The sequence below is a fragment of the Lycorma delicatula genome, chromosome 3 (assembly GCF_047948215.1).
Source record: "Lycorma delicatula isolate Av1 chromosome 3, ASM4794821v1, whole genome shotgun sequence".
NCBI classification, from domain to species: Eukaryota; Metazoa; Arthropoda; class Insecta; order Hemiptera; family Fulgoridae; genus Lycorma; species Lycorma delicatula.
The window spans coordinates 123430542-123450347 of record NC_134457.1 but is presented as its reverse complement, the minus strand read 5'-3'; the positions used below and the strand labels follow the sequence as shown (position 1 = coordinate 123450347).

At 30.3% G+C, this 19806-nt stretch overlaps 1 protein-coding gene across 1 annotated transcript in view; it reads left to right on the top strand.

Annotated features, from left to right (window-relative positions):
• The window catches only part of LOC142320972 (uncharacterized), an 87335-nt gene that overhangs the window by 47081 nt on the left and 20448 nt on the right, over nt 1-19806 (top strand). Inside the window, exon 2 of the mRNA XM_075358969.1 lies at nt 16466-16634. The gene's annotated coding sequence lies outside the window, so the exon portion shown is untranslated. The remainder of the gene's footprint in view (nt 1-16465; nt 16635-19806) is intronic.

Below are 19806 nucleotides of genomic sequence, written 5' to 3'. Positions count from 1 at the left end.
TTTCATTGTGTTTTGAAGTGGAAGTAAAATATTCTAACTTAAAATAAATATTAAAAGAAAATTATTTGTAAATTGGTTTAGTCATAACATTCTTTCTTTTTTCCTGTTCAGCCTCCGGGAATTACCGTTCAGGTATTACTTCAGGGAATGAATGAGGATTATATGTATGAATGCAAATGAAATGTAGTCTTGTACAGTCTCAGTTCGACCATTCCTGAGATTTGTGGTTAATTGAAACCCAACCACCAAAGAACACCGGTAAAGTAACTGCCTTTACTAGGACTTGAACGCTGGAACTCTCGACTTCCAAATCAGCTGATTTCGGAAGACGCGTTCACCACTAAACTAACCCAGTGGGTTTTTAGTCATAACATTAAATGCATCTATTTACAATAAATAATATTGTTATTTTATATCGCAGTTTGTTAGTTTTATTTCTCCAAACAGTTTCACGTTGTTTTTAGGAAGGAATGTGTAATTTAAACATCCTTACGGTAAAGAAATTAAATAATATTTATAATTTTCTGGATTTTATGGCATTTCAGAAGCTTTTATTTAAGATCTCTTGAAAACGCACAGCAAATGTTATGTAGAAAAAATGATTATTTTTTTTAAATGCACCCTATTTGTTTTCTTCATACTTTATCTACAAGCTTCAGATATTTATATCTCAATAAATTTTATGAAAAGTATTGAAATTTCTTTAGTTTTTCGTTTATTGGCATTAAGTTTCAATTTTTTTATATTTATTCACATTCTATCAATGGTTTCTAACCATTCATATTTAATAAATGCTAAAAGTTAAAATTTCGTGATTTATGGGGTTTTTACCCTTAATTATGAAAATTAATTTTCGAAAACTGTTTCTCATCTTTCAGCTTTTCTTGTGAAGCTAGTTGAAAAAAAAATTAAGGCAATTTATTTTTCTTACTTATTTTTATGGTAAAAATATTTATAAAATACATACAAACGTAATTGCAGTAGTTACAATTATTACTGGATTATTTCTAATAATTTACATTAGAAAACAAACCATTTTAATTTATAAAAATTAAATAAAAAGAAGTAACAATATAAAATAAAAAACATAAATAATTTCTTTAAAACGTTTTTAGGTCAGGAGGTATAAGCTAATGCAATTATGAGGAAGAATTTTTTTTTTTAATTAATAAAATGCTGCTAAAAATAATTTTATCTAACTTAATAAATTTCGTTATTTTTAATAATATTTGAAATTTTAAAGGTAACTTTTTATTTTGTGTGATTAGGCCCCAGTTAAAAATCAAAATATGTCTCTTTTTGCTATTAATTGTCCCATTTAATTTTGTTTAATTTTTCTATTTGGTGTATTATTGTAATAAAGTAACACAATTTTTTTTTATAAATACCTTATATGAAAACTTATCGTTTGAGAACAAAATTTACTTTCAAAAAAAAATGTATAAGTGAATAAAAATGTAGAAACTACCTTTAAATTTTTTATAAGCGGCACAGAATGATGTATTTCGTATTTCCTAACGTATGTTTCATAAACATAAAAACCATAAAAATATTTCTATAATCACTTTTTAGGAACTTTCATTTTACACTCCTGGCATCTACAGCTATGCTGCAAGATGGAAATTATGGTAATCAGTCAAAAAATGGAGTATGGGTTTTTTGCATTTTACAAATTTTCATGACCTAGTGACCCCCAAAAAACAAAAAAGGGGGTAATGTTCGTACGTAAGTATCTACATGTTTTGGAGTGTTTTAAGTTTAATAACTTTTGATTGGATAAACCAATTTTGATCAAATTTGGCACAGAGATTCGTGTATATGGGACAGATTGTATATGGGGAGTCAATCTCCCCATAGGGTGGGGTATGTTTTCTGGGGTCAATTTTCTTAGAATTTTGGAAACATAACCCAACTTTATATGAGCTCAGTACATACGTACATGCTTTTCTTACAAATAAAAAAAAAATTGCCCTCAATTTCATCCCTTCCCCAAAAATCGAATAAAGCTATCTTCTAATATATCTTCTAATATATTGCTCATTTTTAACCAAATTTCTTTTGTCTGCCTAAACGTAGTAGCAGTGCAAGTGGCCCTAAAAAATACTCTTGGGCCATATTGGAGCCGGGGGAGCCTATTAAATTTTTAAAATATAGATTTTTTGATTTCTTTAAGATTTTTTACGCATAATTATTTTTCCATTATATAAGAATAAATAACTAATTTCAGGAAAGTAAAAAAATTAGGATGTCTGCTTTTTTACGCTGTAATAAGTATTGTTTTTTTCTCCCCAGCAATGACAGTGAAATGTTTTGTAAACAAAATTTATATTTTACATCTAAGGATGATGGTAATTGTCTGATATTAATTTTTGGTGTATTACAGATGTTTTTAGTTGATAATTATGTATGAGGCGGATAGACCAGAACAGAATTATGAGTACAACCAGAATCCAGACCTTTATTACACTAATTATAATTTTTTGTCAAGCCTGTACTTAAAATAAATAATAAAACATTGCTAAATGATTCGATTAATTGGAAACTACGACAAACTATTAATAAAAGAAGTAAAAAATTAAAACAACATTTAGAATTCAAAAATATTATGTCTATTTTGTATTACTTAACGTAAAATTAGATTTAATGACTGCTTTACTTAAACAAAAATTATTGGAAAATCTATGTATTTGATAATTAGATTTGGCTATTTATAATCCTTTGTTTAATAAATTCCTTTCTGAACGAGTAAACCGCTAAAGAAACTGTTTGGACAAGAAAATACAAATCCCAATTATAAATTAATAAACGTTTTTACATAAATTGTATGAAAATTTGTGTTCTTTAATTTTTTTTTCTAAATGCGTGAAATCATAGAAAAGGACCTTTAAAGTTTCGTAGACCCCAATCGAACTTAAAACTGAATCCTTAAAAATTATTGTAAGTTAAGTTGTAAATACTTTAATTTTTATTTATTAATTTACCGATTTTTATTGGAAGGACCGGAAATATTATCAAAAATTCAACAAAGAATTTTGGATTTGAAAGTAATTAAACAATCACTACTTGTCATCAGTAAAACTACCATTAATAAATGAATCTGGTTTCTTTTAAACATACTCTGTTTATAATCTACCAGAATTGTTAATGTCCATTAAACTTATTGTTAAATCCATTAAAACTATTGTAATAATAATAATTATAATAACAATAGTAATAATAAGAATAGTCCTGGTGGAAGATCCCTCTGGGTTACCTATTAGAAGCGTGGCGTCAAGACCGGAGTCCCGGTGGAAGGACCCCCTTGGGTTCCCTCATTAGAGGCATGGCGAATGATTAAAGACCGAGTCCCAGTTACCTAGGGGGGAAACCTTAATTCCTACCGTGGCAGTTTGAGGCGATGGCACCCCCTGGAGCTGTGTCCAAGCTCAGTTGCGGATCCGGCTTCAGTGGGGTAGGAGGGGGGATAAACGAAGGGGAACAATTAGAAAAAAATCTAGTATTATCTATTTATATTTTGTTTTTTATTTATTTTCATTTAAAGTTTTACAAAAGTTTAATTAAGAAAATTGTGTTTTTCCATTACGTGACGTAAATTAAAATGTAATTTCACTTTTTATCATTTTCATTTGCATAATTCATAAACCATTTCATTTACTGGTTTAATTTTTTTTTCGTTACGAAAACTAAGTAACGCTTACATTGTGTACAGTAATTAATAAATGTGAGAATATGGTGATACATAAAATAACCATATCAATCAGATGATGTGCTAATTATATTAATATATAACTGTCTGGAGTGAGAGAAATAGAATTATTAATTATAATTTTTTTTTTCTTAAGAAGGTTTGAACGAAGAAATTATGATAGTTAAAGTATCTGGAGCATGTATATGCTGGGAGAAGATTTTTCCGGAATAAACTCTCCTAACCCTATTAAAGATTTCTTAACATTTTAAAATCGTTAGTGATTTCTCTTTTTTTACTTAATTCTGCATCTAATTAATAATTAATTCATCGATCAGGTTTAACTCGTGCACGTAACAACAATATAGTATGGAAAAGTATATGGAACATAAAACATACTACAATTTTTAAAATACACTATTTCTTAATATTTAGACTCGCCTACAATCGATGTGGTTTTGGTATGTAATACTGTTAATAATAATTAGTGTTAGTGACCGGAATTCAGACTCGATAAATTCTGAATAAAAAATAAACACTTACTTCTCTGGTACAAAGGTCAGTGACCTTCGTTTTGTAAGTTGAGGATTTTTTTCTGTTTTTTATCTATAGAAAACAAAGAAATTTGAGTTTGACATATCTATGAAAAAGCTTAACATTGAGCGGTTTCCAGTTGACTTTACGAGAAATAAAATCGTCAAGCTTTGCTAAACATGAGATAATTGTATTAAATACCGAGTTATAAAAATCTTTAGATCCAGACGATTCAACTTAGTTTAGGTCTACCGTCCCATTTTCTCTGATTGATTTAAGCTCTTAGCCCTTTCTGATCTATAATATATATATATATATATATATATATATAAGTAGGCGAAAGTGGAAGAAGATCGAGTTTTATCCATTACATCCAAGCTTGAACGCAAACACTTTCATCTGGAAGGATCGAAGTTCAAATCCCATTAAGTGCAGTCTTACTCACAAAAAATATCAATATATATGAATTACTACGCATAAGCCTTCAGGTGTAAGGTAAATTTGATGTTAAAAAAGAATTGGAAAGGAAAAACTGTACTTGTTCAATGAAATTGTTGACTTCTACTACGACGTAGTAACAAATATCGGGTGGACATTTTATATATATATTATTTTAAATATTATTTTAAATATATATATATATATTTTATATATAAAATGAGACTCTTTTATGTGTTTTAAAGGCATTTTCTAAACTAACTTTCTAAATCACTGACGTTTTAATATGCTTTATAATGAATGTATCATGCATGCTTAATCGTTAATTCTTGTGGAATTCGGTTCATCTTCAATTTGAAGATGAAAGATAGTCAAGAAAAAAGATGAGTGTTTTATAAACACTTCCGGAATTCTCATGGAAAAGGATAGATGAATCCATTCACTTTTTAGTATTCTAAATATCTACATAAAAGTAAATTTGAATGAAAATAATCTATATTATATACTAATAAAAATTTGGCAAAAGTTAATAATAGGTATAGAGAAATTATTTTAAATAATCTACTTTTTTTAATCAGAATTTTTGTAAGAAATATTGATTTATTATATTTCTCCGCGGATTTGGATTAATCTAATTTTATAATAAAAAACTGTTTGACCAACAACCACTTCCAGATTCAAGGATTATTCGTTTTCATTTACATTATTTATTTTTACATTTAGCAGTCAACGCAAATTGAAAAAAGCTACTAGGATAGCATACTAATATTTTCCTTAACATTTTTACTTTTCATTTAACTTTAAATATTCGTCTGTTAAAGAATAAATGTTAGTATACTATTACAACAAATGATATCAGAAAATATTAGATGTTATCCGAATAGCATTTTTTTTTTTAATTTTGCACTGACTGCAAAAAGTAAACACTATACTGTGTAAACGAAAACGAATAATCCTTGAATCTGAAAGTGGCCATTTGTCAAAGCGATTTTTAGTTCGTAAAAACTTACACTTATCAAAATCAGTAAAATATGACAAATGATTTTATAGTAATATTTATAAATTTATTTGTTTATTAATTTCAGGAGCAGCAAGCTTATAAATACCCTACTACAGTTAATTATGTAAGATGAATTTTATATCTTATGAAAAATGCCAAGCTTGACCGGCATTCGAACCCAGAACCTTCCAAATGAGTGGAAAGATGCTGTCTCTCCGCTAAGGAGGTTGACTGAGTGGCGGAGTAAGAAAAGTAAAAATGTAGATTATATCTGAAATGTAGTAATTGATGAATGAAATTTAACAAAAAAAAGTCTCGCCGTTTAAAAGTGTGTAAATGAAAAGAAAAGAATAAGACTCGACAACTTTTTTAGATATATAGAAAAGTATAACAGACAGAAATCCGAAAATTTATATCAATTGTAAAAAAATTAGATTTCCGTCAGTGTAATTATAAATTGGATTGCGCTATACACGAATCTAGTAATATATGATACACTGAATTGAAATTTTTTATTATAATTTCAAAGAATAGTTGCACTTCTTTCCAGAAATTACATTCAACTTTGGGATATTGAGGGTGTTTAAACGAATTGATACAAGTAAAATGATATTTCTATATACCTGGAGTTTTTCAGCTAATCAATAAATTAAAACGTTTGAGAAACAACATAATCGGATATATATATATATATATATATATATATATATATATATATATATATATTATGCTATTATACTCCTTTACATAAAGTATAAGTGTTTTCATAAGCTTCAGTAAGTTTACAAATTACAGTCATAAACATTAACATTTTCTAATGTAAACTAGTCAACTGTTTTCTATTTTAGATAGATTCACTATTCTACGAATAGTAGGAATTTTTATTCGTATATGTACAGTTAACATTATAATGTATGCAAATAATTACTCAGTAATGATTAACGATTAATATCAAAGTAACAAAACAACGCAATAAATCAAAAATTTTGAAAATTTATAGTTTGACTAGATTTTAAAAACCAGGTTAATCAGCCTCTCCTTTGCAGCTGTTGAGACGGTTCTGATTTCTTTCGTTTCATCTTTGAGCGCCCTACTGAGACATTCGTTCAGAATGAGCTCAACACTCTGTTCCTCGGTTTCACAATCATATTTGGAATCCTTGCGGAATCCCCATTTCATCCTCATTTTACCGTTTCGACCCTGTCCTGTTCTCACTCGATTTAATCGCACCGGTGCTTTTCTAGATAGGTAAAAGCCCAATGGTTTGCTATCCGGTAATTCTATTATCTTCATCTTATCTGGATTCTGTTTCTTCCATCCTGTTGCCATGTTCATATTTTACCAAATTTTTTCGTTATGAGGCCTATCGCAATCTTATGCGCCGATTTCCTTGACTTTAGTCTTTCTGGGGCCACCATGTCCACGCTTATTGGTAATTCTACATTTTTTCCATTTTTTGATAAGGGCTTCCTTTCGACGTAGATGTGCGGGCGTAATTCTGGCTAGTACTGGTAGCCAGTCCACTGGGATGGATTTGTCGCTCCCGATATTTTCGCGTTGTGGAGTTTAGTTCACCGTCTATCTATTCAGTGCGTGCGCTGTTATTACATACGGGGGCTGCGTAAAAACTACCGCGGAGAAAACGTAGCCAAGGTTCAGGTGCTTTGTAGTAGATGATCAATGTTGTTCCTGCCAAATTCTTCATGATATTTGTTCGTGTTCAGATTTTGGCGGTCATGTTTACTATATGCTTGCGATTAGGTCAGTGTCGATCTAATGTGACTCCTAGGTATTTTGGATTTTCTTCCTGCTTGAAAATCTGCCGTTGATTCTAACGTGCAATTTCGTTTTTGCTATTTGGCAGGTGGAAACACGTTAAGACTGTCTTAGTAAAGTTCATTTGTAGCGAAGTACGTAGCTTTTGTTTCCAAGTCATTTTCTACGACCTTCTCTATACTGAGAATTTGTTTCGCTGATTTGGTACTAGATCTATGTAGTCTGCATGTGGGACCTTACGAGCTTCTGTTTCTAAACAGATCTGACTTGCAGGTTATAAAGTAATGGAAAAAGTATCTCCACCCTGAGGTAGACCATTATCCAGCATTCGAGTTCTGTTTTCTTTCCCGTCGCCGATGCATACTTTGAATTGTTCAGCAGCAATATGTAGGAATTAATCGTTTACAACTAAGAACATTAGTGTTACTGACCCTTACACACTTTTTTATGTATTCGAAAAAGAACTAACCTTCCATTATATTCTTAAAAAAGAAGATGTTTTAATTTTATGGATTTATAATAAACAAATTATCAAATACAATCTGGTTTAGGGGCGATCATCCTCGTGATCCCCTACTAAGTGTAGTCGACTAATCTAGTTTCATTTTTTATTAGTTTTTTAAACTTTTTAAACCATTTTAGTAGGTCTCAAACTAACTAGTCTTGCATGGAGGGATCAGCAGTAGCGGGTGACAGTAATATTGGAGTCATTGTGACTAAACATAAATTACTTCATAGAAAATTTCTCTTTTGAAAAATTTATTCTTGGTTCTGTTTTTTAAAAAAATGGCAGTATCAATATAGTATTTCTTGAGACATTTGTAATAATTGATACAAATTTGGTGTCTGTCTAATGTATTATAGTCATAGATTAAAGTAGGAAAAGAAAATTTTTGTTTATTTAGTTATTTTTTTATTCATTTATTTTTTTTTTTATAAAATCTTCGTTTGCTCATTGATTGAATCGGTGATCTTCAAATAAAATAAAGATTAACAATAAGGCTATATTATAGTGACTTAAGACACATTGTTAAATTCATTAGATGATTCATAGCAATGTTTTATATTTCTGTTTAGCCAAAAAATAGAATGTCTTCTTTAAGAAACGATTCAAGTTCTTGATACGTTTAGATGAGTAAGAATTTGAGTATGAAAATAGTATTACTAGAAAAATAACACCATTGTTAAACAGTAACGCTAAGTTACCGTAATTCATAGGCATTTCTTAACAATTCGATCTCCAATAAACGTATCAATTCTTTAATTTATCAGTACATAACATAGATCATGGCAACTATGCTGTATATTCAATAAAAAATATAATAGTAATAATAATAAATAAGATAAAATGTTAATGTTTACAAATATTGTATCTTAACTTTTATTTTAGATATCCCCTTAGCAATGAACTGAACCTAAAATAATATACTGTATTTGGAATTTCATAATATTTTGTAATGAAATCCATCTTATAAATGAAATAAACTAAAATATGGTCACTTATTGATTAATTATTCAGTAAAATCTGGACCGTAATACAGCCATTGTAATTTCACATAGATGTTTTGTCAGTATTCATACAGAATGTTGTTTGCACTTAACAGATATTATTGTTACTGTTATGTCAAGTCAACTAACGAGATATTGTGTTTTGATGTTGAGTTATTTGAATAAAACAGCTTGTTGCTATGCTGTTATTCAGGTTCTTTTTACTATAATAAGAGTTGAGTTTTTTTTTTTTTTTTACTATTTTTACCTGTTTATGGTACTACCCTGTGTTATTAGGTTGCTATCTAATTTACAGGAAGCCCGTAAAAAATACTCTTAAAGAATTTTTCACTACAGTACACAATTTCATAGTCTTCATAGAGGTTGTGTACCTATACTTTTTTTAGGTAGCAAAATACTTTTGATGTTATAGAAGAATATTACACCAGCCACTCCTATATATATATTGGTATCCCTAACCATAAATTTTTATATCTGTCTTTTATAAAAAAAATTTGAAAATAATAAGTTGCATTACCGGACTTATTTTTATATACGTTTTTTCTCCCAAAAAATATATATACATACATATATATATATATATATATATATATATACATATACATACACATTAGAGTATGACATTTTAATATCCAAACAACATATTTAACACTTGTATGATTGTGAAGTCGGAAATCTACTTTCTTAATTATTTTACATATATAATCATGACTCGACTCTTTTATCCGAAAAAGAAATAAGCCGATCGATTCACTATCGTGTTAATACCTTTATGTCTGTATCAAACACAGCTTTTATAATCGCCACCTAATGTATGCATATTTACTTACCATATTTCCATACTTAAATACCCAAACCTCTTTATTTTCTAAATTAAAATGAAGATTAGGATTTTTCTGAAAGTATATATATTGTCAAGATTTTCAATATAATTCCAGTTCAGTCTTATCGTACATCATTAGTTCCATGATTAGCATACTTAATCGTTGAACTATGTTGAATTATACTAGTATTAAAGGTAAACTAATCATTTAATAACAATTTTAAGGTCTGATTTTATTTCTTAATTCAAAATAAATCCATCAACCGTTTAAATCTCCTACATTTTTTTACTGATCATTTTATTTGTGCTACTAGTTAGTTAAAACCCGAATTATATGGTGAAAAATTATTTATTCCATTTGATTTAATTAAACACACAATTTTTTCGTAATTGTGTTTTCTTTTTAGTAAAAACAATTATGCAATTTTTTATTTCCTCTGAGTGGTAATTAAAGTGTAATTGGTAAATTAAATTTTATATGTATATTCTTTCTCTCTCTGTGTGTGTGTGTGTGTGTGTGTGCGCGCGCGCACACACACACACACACAGAGAGAGAGAGAGAGAGAGAAATATTAAAATTCAGAAAAAATTAAAATTTAGATTAGCCTAGGCCTAGGCCTAGCGTAAAGTTTACATTAGCCTTTACCGGCTACGTCAATCAAGTTATGAAATTCTTTTTTTGAAAAAACTTTTTGACGTAGCCAAAATGAGACTACTATTATCAAACTTGGCTATCTCCACCCAAGTGAATTTTTCAGGAGAGCATAAAAACTATTTAGTTATTAAGCAGCTGATACAAAACAATGAAATTTTAGCCATAGTTTTTCCTATGGTCATTGATAACTTATCACCTACATCTGCATAATTAGTTTGACAAGTTAATGTAGGAATACAGATTAAGTTATGAAAATAATCATAGTCATGTTTAATTCTCACTCATGGATTTACGCATGTTTGATCTGAACTTTGTTCCAATCATATGGCTTCAATAATACTAATTCGTCACTAAGTAAATATGTTTTAAAATATTACATGTGATTAAAATTAAATGTTTCTTTCTTACTTTCATTAGTTTAACGGCTACTTTCTTGGAATATAGAAGAAATTCTCCAGAATAGCAGGTAGACAGAATAATTCATCAGACTACCAAAAGAAGATGTAGTACCAGTACGCCTTATCAATGTTCATCAAATTTATCACTTTGAAAAAATAAATTTGTTTAATAACAAAAGAAGGTTTACACCAAATAATACTTAAATTAATAGTTAATATTATTAATAATACTTAAACACAATTTACACCACGGAAGAGTTACTTTCTATATTCCGTGAATTATTGTCAAATAAAATCACAGGAAAATAAACCAGGAACAACATATTCAAGAGATTTATTTTGTTTGTTTATTCAAAGAAAAACAAGAAACTAACAGTAAAACTTAATACTGGAAGAGAAATAATTAATTGTAAAGAATCTAAATATGAAGGCAATTTACTTCATGATCTGCATTATACGGTTCACACAATTGTTCTTCTGAAGGAAGTAGATAATTTTTTCAACATTAACATAGTACTGAAGTGTTTCGATTTCTCGCCAATTTTCCCGTAGTGCGTCTCCACAGATTCTTCACGTCTTTGATCTTTGCAGGTTTTATGTTCTCTAAATTTCCTGTAGTTATTTCATTAGGCTGGATATCATCAGTTGACAAGTCTTTCTTATAAATGGATTTGTACCGACCACATGATGTGTTATAAAACTGTTCACCTAGAATTAAAACTGTACGTGAAACCTTTGACCTTTTCAGAAAAAAGCGTAAACTGCCATGAACTAGTGTTCTTGAATACTCTTACACCCTCATCCAGTCATTTACTAAACAATCATTACCACACTTTTGAAAGGAAGAAAAAATGCTGATTATATTTTTATATTGGTATGGAGAAAAAATCCTTCATTTTAATTTCTTTTTCAATATTACCAAGAACTTTGTCAGAGGGAAGAAATGAATGCCCCCGACATGAAAGACAATTTCAATGTTTTGTGGAGCATTAAGCAGCCATTTGGAGCACAGACAAAAATTATCCGATTATTGTTCTGTCCCCGATATGTATCTCCTACTAGTCTTATTCGCTTATACGGACTCATATCTATAAAGTTTATGAAATGCTGTAGATAAAATCTGGTTTGAGTCTTTTGCAAAAGTATCTTCCGTCTAACAGTAGCTTGAACAATTTTCAGGGTTTAATTTACTTTCCGAATGACCTTCCACAATCGTAAAATTACCTACAGAGTTTTCTGTAGGTCATAAGATAGAATAAGAAGATCGCGATCACTATACTTTAATAGCTTGTAAAAAGCCTTGGCTCTAAACTTATGGACTATATTAGTATTTATCAATTCTTTCTTCTTATTAGGATTTTTTTCCATCCTCATTTGCTCGATGATCACAATACAAATTGAACACATATCAGACCTGGAACTTTTAAAACATCCGTTAAATGTGTGTCTGATGTAAGCAGGACTCGTCTTTAAATCTTCAGATACTTGTGCAACGTACATTTTAAAAAGTTTGTTTGTGCTCAGATCTGATGACAAATATTTTGTTACAGAGCGTTCTCGGCAATAATGGAACTCGATACATGTCAGTGAGCAGATAAACTTTTTATTAGTATCCCTTTTAGGTCGCTATATGGCTGTTTTTCTACCATCTCCATATTTTTCTGAAGCCACATTGCGCGTTGCAACAAATTGTTTAGCAACATAATCGACCGTAGCTCATGTAATTTTGTGAACAGTAAGAAATGTAGGTTTACACACAGGGGTGTGCTTTTTGTTCACTATTCTAACATAAAATTTTAACTGTATACTCCTAGGGAACCGGAATGAGTCTTGTCCTCCTTCTTTTAACATCTTGTGTATAAATGTATTTAATTAAAAAATTATCCTGATCTGTCTTTAGTATTATAAAAACGGTTATAAAATGTCTTTCATTGTTAAAGTACAACAGTTGAACGCGTTGGTCCCATGTTTACACGTCGAGTACTGAGGCAAGAATGCTGGTGAGTACCTGTAAAGAAAAAGAAAATAAGGCCTACTTATGGTATATCAAGCCATTTTGTACTAACACGCCTTATTTTGACCACTGTAAAAGATTAAAAAATTCATCTTAATTGTTATTTTTGAAGCAACACAAAAATAAAATAACAGCCTAACTAACCTCAATTGTTTTGCCACACTTCTCTTCCACTTCTCAGACTGACGAATTCTCTTCCAGGCTTTCGTTGGAGAAACTGCTGTTACTGATTCTTCCATATTATAATTCAAATAACTTTAAACCAAACTATAGGCTTTAATCAAAACAATAGACGTATTTTCTGAGCCAACTTCACAGCAATAAAACGAAACATAATTTTACAAAACATCATTCCAGCTGTTGTGTCATGTGACCTCAGAATGCTCATTCATTGGCTGCTTTGGAGGTGGCCATGTTTAAAACTAACTAGTGGTGGAGAATGTAATACTACAGGTAGTCAAATAAAGGAAACGGTCAAAGAACGCTCCAGGTTTTGACTTGATGACTCATAAAATCCTAGTTATGCTCCCATTCAAGGCCATCAAGTACATTACTCACCTTTCCAATGGCTTCCTTCGAATATCGTACTTACCATCAGAGTAAAAGGAGTCTCAAGAAGTGATTATCCCGAAAACAGATAACCTGCGCACGACGTGACTTCCTACAGGCCAATGCCTGTAGGAAGACTTTTATTAAAAACTTGATAAAAGAAGTATTGACTTCTTTTATCAATTTTTTTGAAGTTGTTAGAGAAACTATTTTTTCGAAGACTGTGGCCGACATGGAGCGGCAAAAGGTTATACCAGATCATCAATTTGGATTCAGAAGTGGATATTCTATCATTGAACAAAGACATAAGGCTGGAAATTTTATCATGCAGAACCTAAAATAGAAGAGGGGTTGTTCGGTGGCTTTCTTGGATGTTCAGCAGCCCTTTGACAAGGTCTGGCTGCCTGGTCTGCTCCGTAAGCTGAAATGCAGCCTTTCTCATCCCTTCTACTTGGTTTTGCGGATCTAAATCGGTCCACATTTCTCCCAGATCAGATGTAACGATGAATTATTTTCATTCCTTGATATTAGATTAGGACTTCCACAGTGCTCCATTTTAGGACCAGTCCTGCACTTATTTTTCATTGCGGATCTTCCGGCTCCGGACCATGTTATCTTCGCCTCGTTTGCTGATGATACAGCAATCTTAACTGTTGACGAAGACCCAGAATTGGCCTCAACGATGCTCCAATCAGTATTAGACTTGATCAGCGTATGGTTAACAAAATGGAGAATAAATGTAAATCAGAATTAGTAAGAGTCATATTACATTTGCGATGAGAAAGAGTGACTGTCTCCGGATCCACCTAGACGACATTTTCTACCCGGTCAGAATGTAGGTCGGTACCTCAGGCTCCACCTTCATCGTCGTTTGACGTGGAACTACCACGCAAAAGAAAAGAGGAAACGGTTAAACACGTGGTATAAGAAACATTATTGTTCATTAGGCAGGAATTTACACTTGCCGCCATCCATACTTAATATGCAAGGTTATTCTAAGACCGATTTGGATGTATGGCATACCACGAGCAAAAGTAATATTGAGATTATACGTTTCCAGAGTAAGTTTGCAAAATCCTTTGTAGAGGCACCGTGGTTCACACGAAACGAAGAAATTCACTACTACCTAGAATTGCCTTGTCTTCGCGAAGTTGTCAATCAGTATGATTTAAATTACAGACAGCGGTTAGATAATCATGTAAACCTTCTAATAGTCAGTCTCTTAGATAACTTCAAGGATGTACGGCGACTGAAATGCCTGCTTATGCTGGATTTGGGAGAATCTGAGTGACTCTTAGAGGGGCCTAGCCTCTTTTCATTTAACTCCATGAGCTTCTTAAGTTAATATTTATTTGTCTTTGTGTATTGTATAATGATGACATAAATTATTTGTTTGTTTTCCCATTAGAACTTTAACTGTTGTACCTATTTGGTTTATTAAAATACGAGTGTGTTTAAATATATATATAATATATGAATTTAATATGTAAGTTGGAATATAGTATTTAGCACGTAAAAGCACTATTACTGGAATGTATTCTTGGAAATGCAGTATTCTAGGAAATGTTATCGTTGAGACATTTGTTGTATAATTATTATTCAGTCTAGATTCGCTACTTTAGAAGAAATATCTAATGTAAAATTTCACTCTCAAACCTATACTGTTAGCACGTATGCAGAACATTGTATAATAAATTTGTATTTAGAGGATATATTCAAAATAATATTATAGAAATAATATCTATATGCGTAAATTTTATATATAAATAAAATAAACGTTTTTTTTTAAAAAAGCAACTTTTTTTAAGAAAAGACTTCACTGGTATATACAAGGTTTATTAAAAATAACACCGAAGTTTATAATTACGCGCCAACGGAAATATTTGGTGACGTGCGGCTGGCAGCATTGTGCTTCGCATAACCTCCTCTGTAACCACATGTTATTGGATTGATATCTCGTTAGTTCTCGTGTTATTATTATCTGAGTGCAACATGTTCAAGTGTTAGCGATTTTTGTAATTAAAATCTAATTAGATTTCTACTTGGTTATTGATTATCAATTTATTGTCTCTGATATAGACAACCTAGAAAAGTCATGTTTATATCGTTAATATTTAAATAATCTAATTTATGGTTATCTTTTATATTCAATAAAATTGATATTCTATTCTATTAATTCTACTCCAGGTTTATAAATCCTTTTTAAAATTCATTTAGGTATAATAGTAAACTTATTATAGTTATAAACCATCTGTAATATTTAAAACATATGGTTTTATTTAAAACTACTAAGGTAATGTGGGTCTTTTTGTATAACAAATGCAACACTGCATTTAGACTAATTCCGTATGTCAACGAACATTTTACCGTGCACAAATAGGATGTAAGGATAAACTAAATCGAAACCCTTACCGTCTCTCAAAATAGGCTCATCCGAATTACCGGCTAACTCTACTCAAAGATTAAACAAATGTCTCATTAAAATAGGCGTTCGTTTATCGAAATTAGTTAAACCTTAATCGCCGCTCTAATGCTGTTAGTGGATAATGCTCTTCTAAAAGCTTCTTAATGTCAATTTAATTTTTCTCAAATATAATTGCTGTATTTTAAATTCTGAATAAAGCTTAAGAGAAGTAAATATGTATATATAGTAGCAATATTTCTTATTTTAGTGCAGTATGAAAACTTACGTTAACAAAATCCAAAATTATAATATATTTTGAACTTTTTAAACTAATTATGTGTTCATAAAACTGCAGTAAAATTTAAGTCAGTTTAATAATCCCACCATAAATTTACATATTTTTGTTTTTCAGGCAAAATGTATTCTAAAACTGAAGATTACGGCTTTATTTTATAATTTTATTATACAACTGTTCTACAAAATATTATTTACTGGTTTTATTAATATAATACTTTTTTAATTTTAAATATTCTGTTTCTTGCACGGTAAAAATTCACAAAAATATTTAATAGTTGTTAGATTTGCTTTGTCTTAAGATTTTGCATGTTGTATTAAACGTTTTTTATGCAGAATACTTTTTAATAAAAAGACATAGTTTTATATTTGATTTTTTTTAACAGCCCAGAAAACTTTTTGAAGTGACACTACCGTCGCTTTCTTTTGATACTAACTACTCTGTAGCAGTTCGGGCAAAAAACGATAACGGGACAAAAGAAAGTGAACAATTTTGGTTATTCTTCCAGACGCCTTCATGTCTTCAAGAATACCATTGGAATCTTTCATTATGTGGTAAGTAAATTTAATTATAAGAAAATTTAATTTAATTATAGCAAATTATATTGACATGAATATTTTGTAGGCTACTATCTAAGTTACATGGTTTACTATTTATAGATATATTCTTTTAATATACTATAAATACATACAAATCTATTAAAAAAAATATTCCTTTACACATTCTCCCTTTTTTATTTATCCCTTGATTTTCTGGCACAAATTTCTGCTGGGCAGCAGTGAATGAAGCCTGAGATGGATAGAACAAGAGAGTGACTGGAAATGACAGAAGAAAGGAAAGAACAAATTTACAAAGACGTTTAGGAAAAAGAAATAATGGTTTAAGTATTGAAGTGTAGCTGATTAGGTCATTTTTGAGTTTTTTCTTGCTTTCATCTTTATAACTAAACAAACAAGTTAGATTAAAAAGAAAAAGTTCAAGGTAAATTTTTTTTCTGAAGCATGTTAAAGAAAACAATAGAATTAATTTTTTGCTTAACTGATGTTTATAAGTTCATTGGATAGGTAACTTAGAACTTATGTTTTTCAGACAGAAACTTATGGTTTCAGCAAAACCATATTCTACCAAAATATTACGTAAAATTTTCTCTTATTCAAGCTTTAAATCTGACTGTATTGAATGAAATTTCCATATACATAAATGTGACTCTTGTCACATTTATGATTGTTTTTCACTTTTATATGTACTAGCCGATCGGGAGAGCGAAGCAAGCCCCTGGCCGTCTAGCCAAGGGGCGGAGCCACCTGGACATCCGCAGGCGAGCCCCGGGGCTGATCCAAGGGGTCCCCAGAGCCGGCCGCGGGGTCGCACAGTTCGCTTCACTAGCCATTTCCCGCATGGGGAATGGAACTCCCCCTCCCCACCCGTACTGCTAGTTACCCTCATGATGTGAGAATAATACTGATAAATAGCAGTTAAAGTATTCAGGCTTTATAGAAAAAGAAACTAAATTACAAGACAAAATAGTAGTAACGATGGTAACTGCAGTACACAGACCTTCGATGAGGTAAACCTCACAACTTATTTCTGTTGCCATGGGACAGAGATTAATTTAATTTTTAATTATTAGTTAATTGTTCATTTTTTCTTCATAATGAATATCTTTCAATTGACAACTTCATCCCCAAGGGGGCTAAGGCTTCCATCTAGCTTACAAACTTCCCTGGTATACTTCGGTCAGTTGGTTCTAGCATGATGCAAGAACAAACGGACAAACTTTCGGCTTTATATATGTATAAGATACATTTTTTAAACATAAAAAAATTGTAAATTGTGCTTTATAAAAAAAAATTGTATTTTATAGAAGAGTTTTCTCGTATATTAATTACTAAAAAATCGCATTTATTTTTTAAGTCAAATATTTTCCTTAGAAATACATATGTATATATACATATTAGTAAAACAATTTCATAAAAAGAGAATAAGACTTTAATTAAATAGAACCGTTTGAATATGTTATTAGGTAGAAAGCTACCTTATTGTAATGCGTACCATGATTCTACTTCCGGAAAATTTCGATAGATCTTCGCGTACATATATATATATATATATATATATATATATATATATATATATATATATATATATAAAATATTACACTTTCTTTTGGGCACGATAACTGCCGTAATTTTGTGCCAATTACTACCAAATTGATACATAAAATATAACGACTCAAAATCTCGATTGAGCTCGTTAACGGGTAAAATCAGTCCATGAAGGTGGAAATCGGGGAGGGGCTTTTTCGAAAAAAACAAAATATTGCTGTAACTTTCCTATTACGTAAAATATCGAATCGTTTTAAAGTTCCTGCTATTCTTTGGATAAAGGCCTATTCTTTGGATAAAGTTTTTTGATATCACCAACCATTGGCTCAGGGGGTCGAAAAAATGGGTTTCGAAGACAGAAAATCGTACCTCCCTTAATAGGCACAGCATCGGTTTAAAGTGGTCTTTAGTCCTCTAAACATTACCTAAAACATTTGTCTGAAACAGTTTTTGATATGACCAACCCTTATAGCAAAAATGACCGAACTTTTGCTGGAATTGTAAGAAGGTGAAGGTTGTCGTATGCTAAACTTGTGAAATTTTTCACATGCAGTCATTGTCGTATTGAATAAATTTGAAGTTTTTCTTAAATTTAAGGTGGAAATCTTTTTTATCCCCTACTTAGCACCGTTGAAATCTACCTCCGCCTTCCGGCATGCCGAAAGGTATTTTTAATATCCAATTATTATCGTTTCAGTTTTTTAAATTAGGTTTAATACCTTTTTGAATATATTTAAGATCATAGTTTAACAGAAAATTAAAAATTTGTTAAAATTAAAATTTTTCGTTAAAACTAGAATTGACTGAAAAATCGTACCTAACAGAGAAAAAGTATTATCGTTTTCTTTCCCTCCATCCTTAGACATCTTTTAATGAAAATTCGTTTCCTAAAATATTTATTATTTAAATAAAAGTATATACATTACATTAAAAGTATATTTATTATTTAAATTGAATCTTTGAAGAAAAACCCATCAGTACTGCGCTCTGCTAACCTATACACTGTCTAGATTGCTAGCGGATTACATAATTCAAATACTATCGCGTTCTATCTGACCTACATTTACACTATCGTAGACCACATGCTTATACCATCAGAAGGTAGACAAAAACAAGCCATCTAACTCAAAAATTGTATAAGTTCTGGTACGATGTAATAATTTCTGCTACGAGCCGAAAATACGATTAATTTTTTTTTCTTATTTAGATTCATTTTAGATCGTCAATATTCATGTTATTCTTTCTAATGCGCAATGAAAATGAATGCCAAACTTTGTTATTTTCTATTATAATTATTTACAGGTGTATCATGAAGTCCTCCCAAACCTTTCATAACTGTGAGAAAAGTACTTATTTTATGTAACCAAAAACCAAATTATTTTACAAGATTTACTTTAAAAATTGGTAATACAAACAACTGTAAAATAGAAATAAATAAATAAAAATTACTTAGATAATAATTTTTTTATTAATGACCGAAATACAATAAACTAATTAAAAGATTATTATCAAATTTGGCAACAAAATAACAACAGCTGATCAACAATGTGCAATACTATATTAATATTTAGTTCATTATGTAACGTACATAAAGTATATCGGGTACTGTGAACTGTGTTGT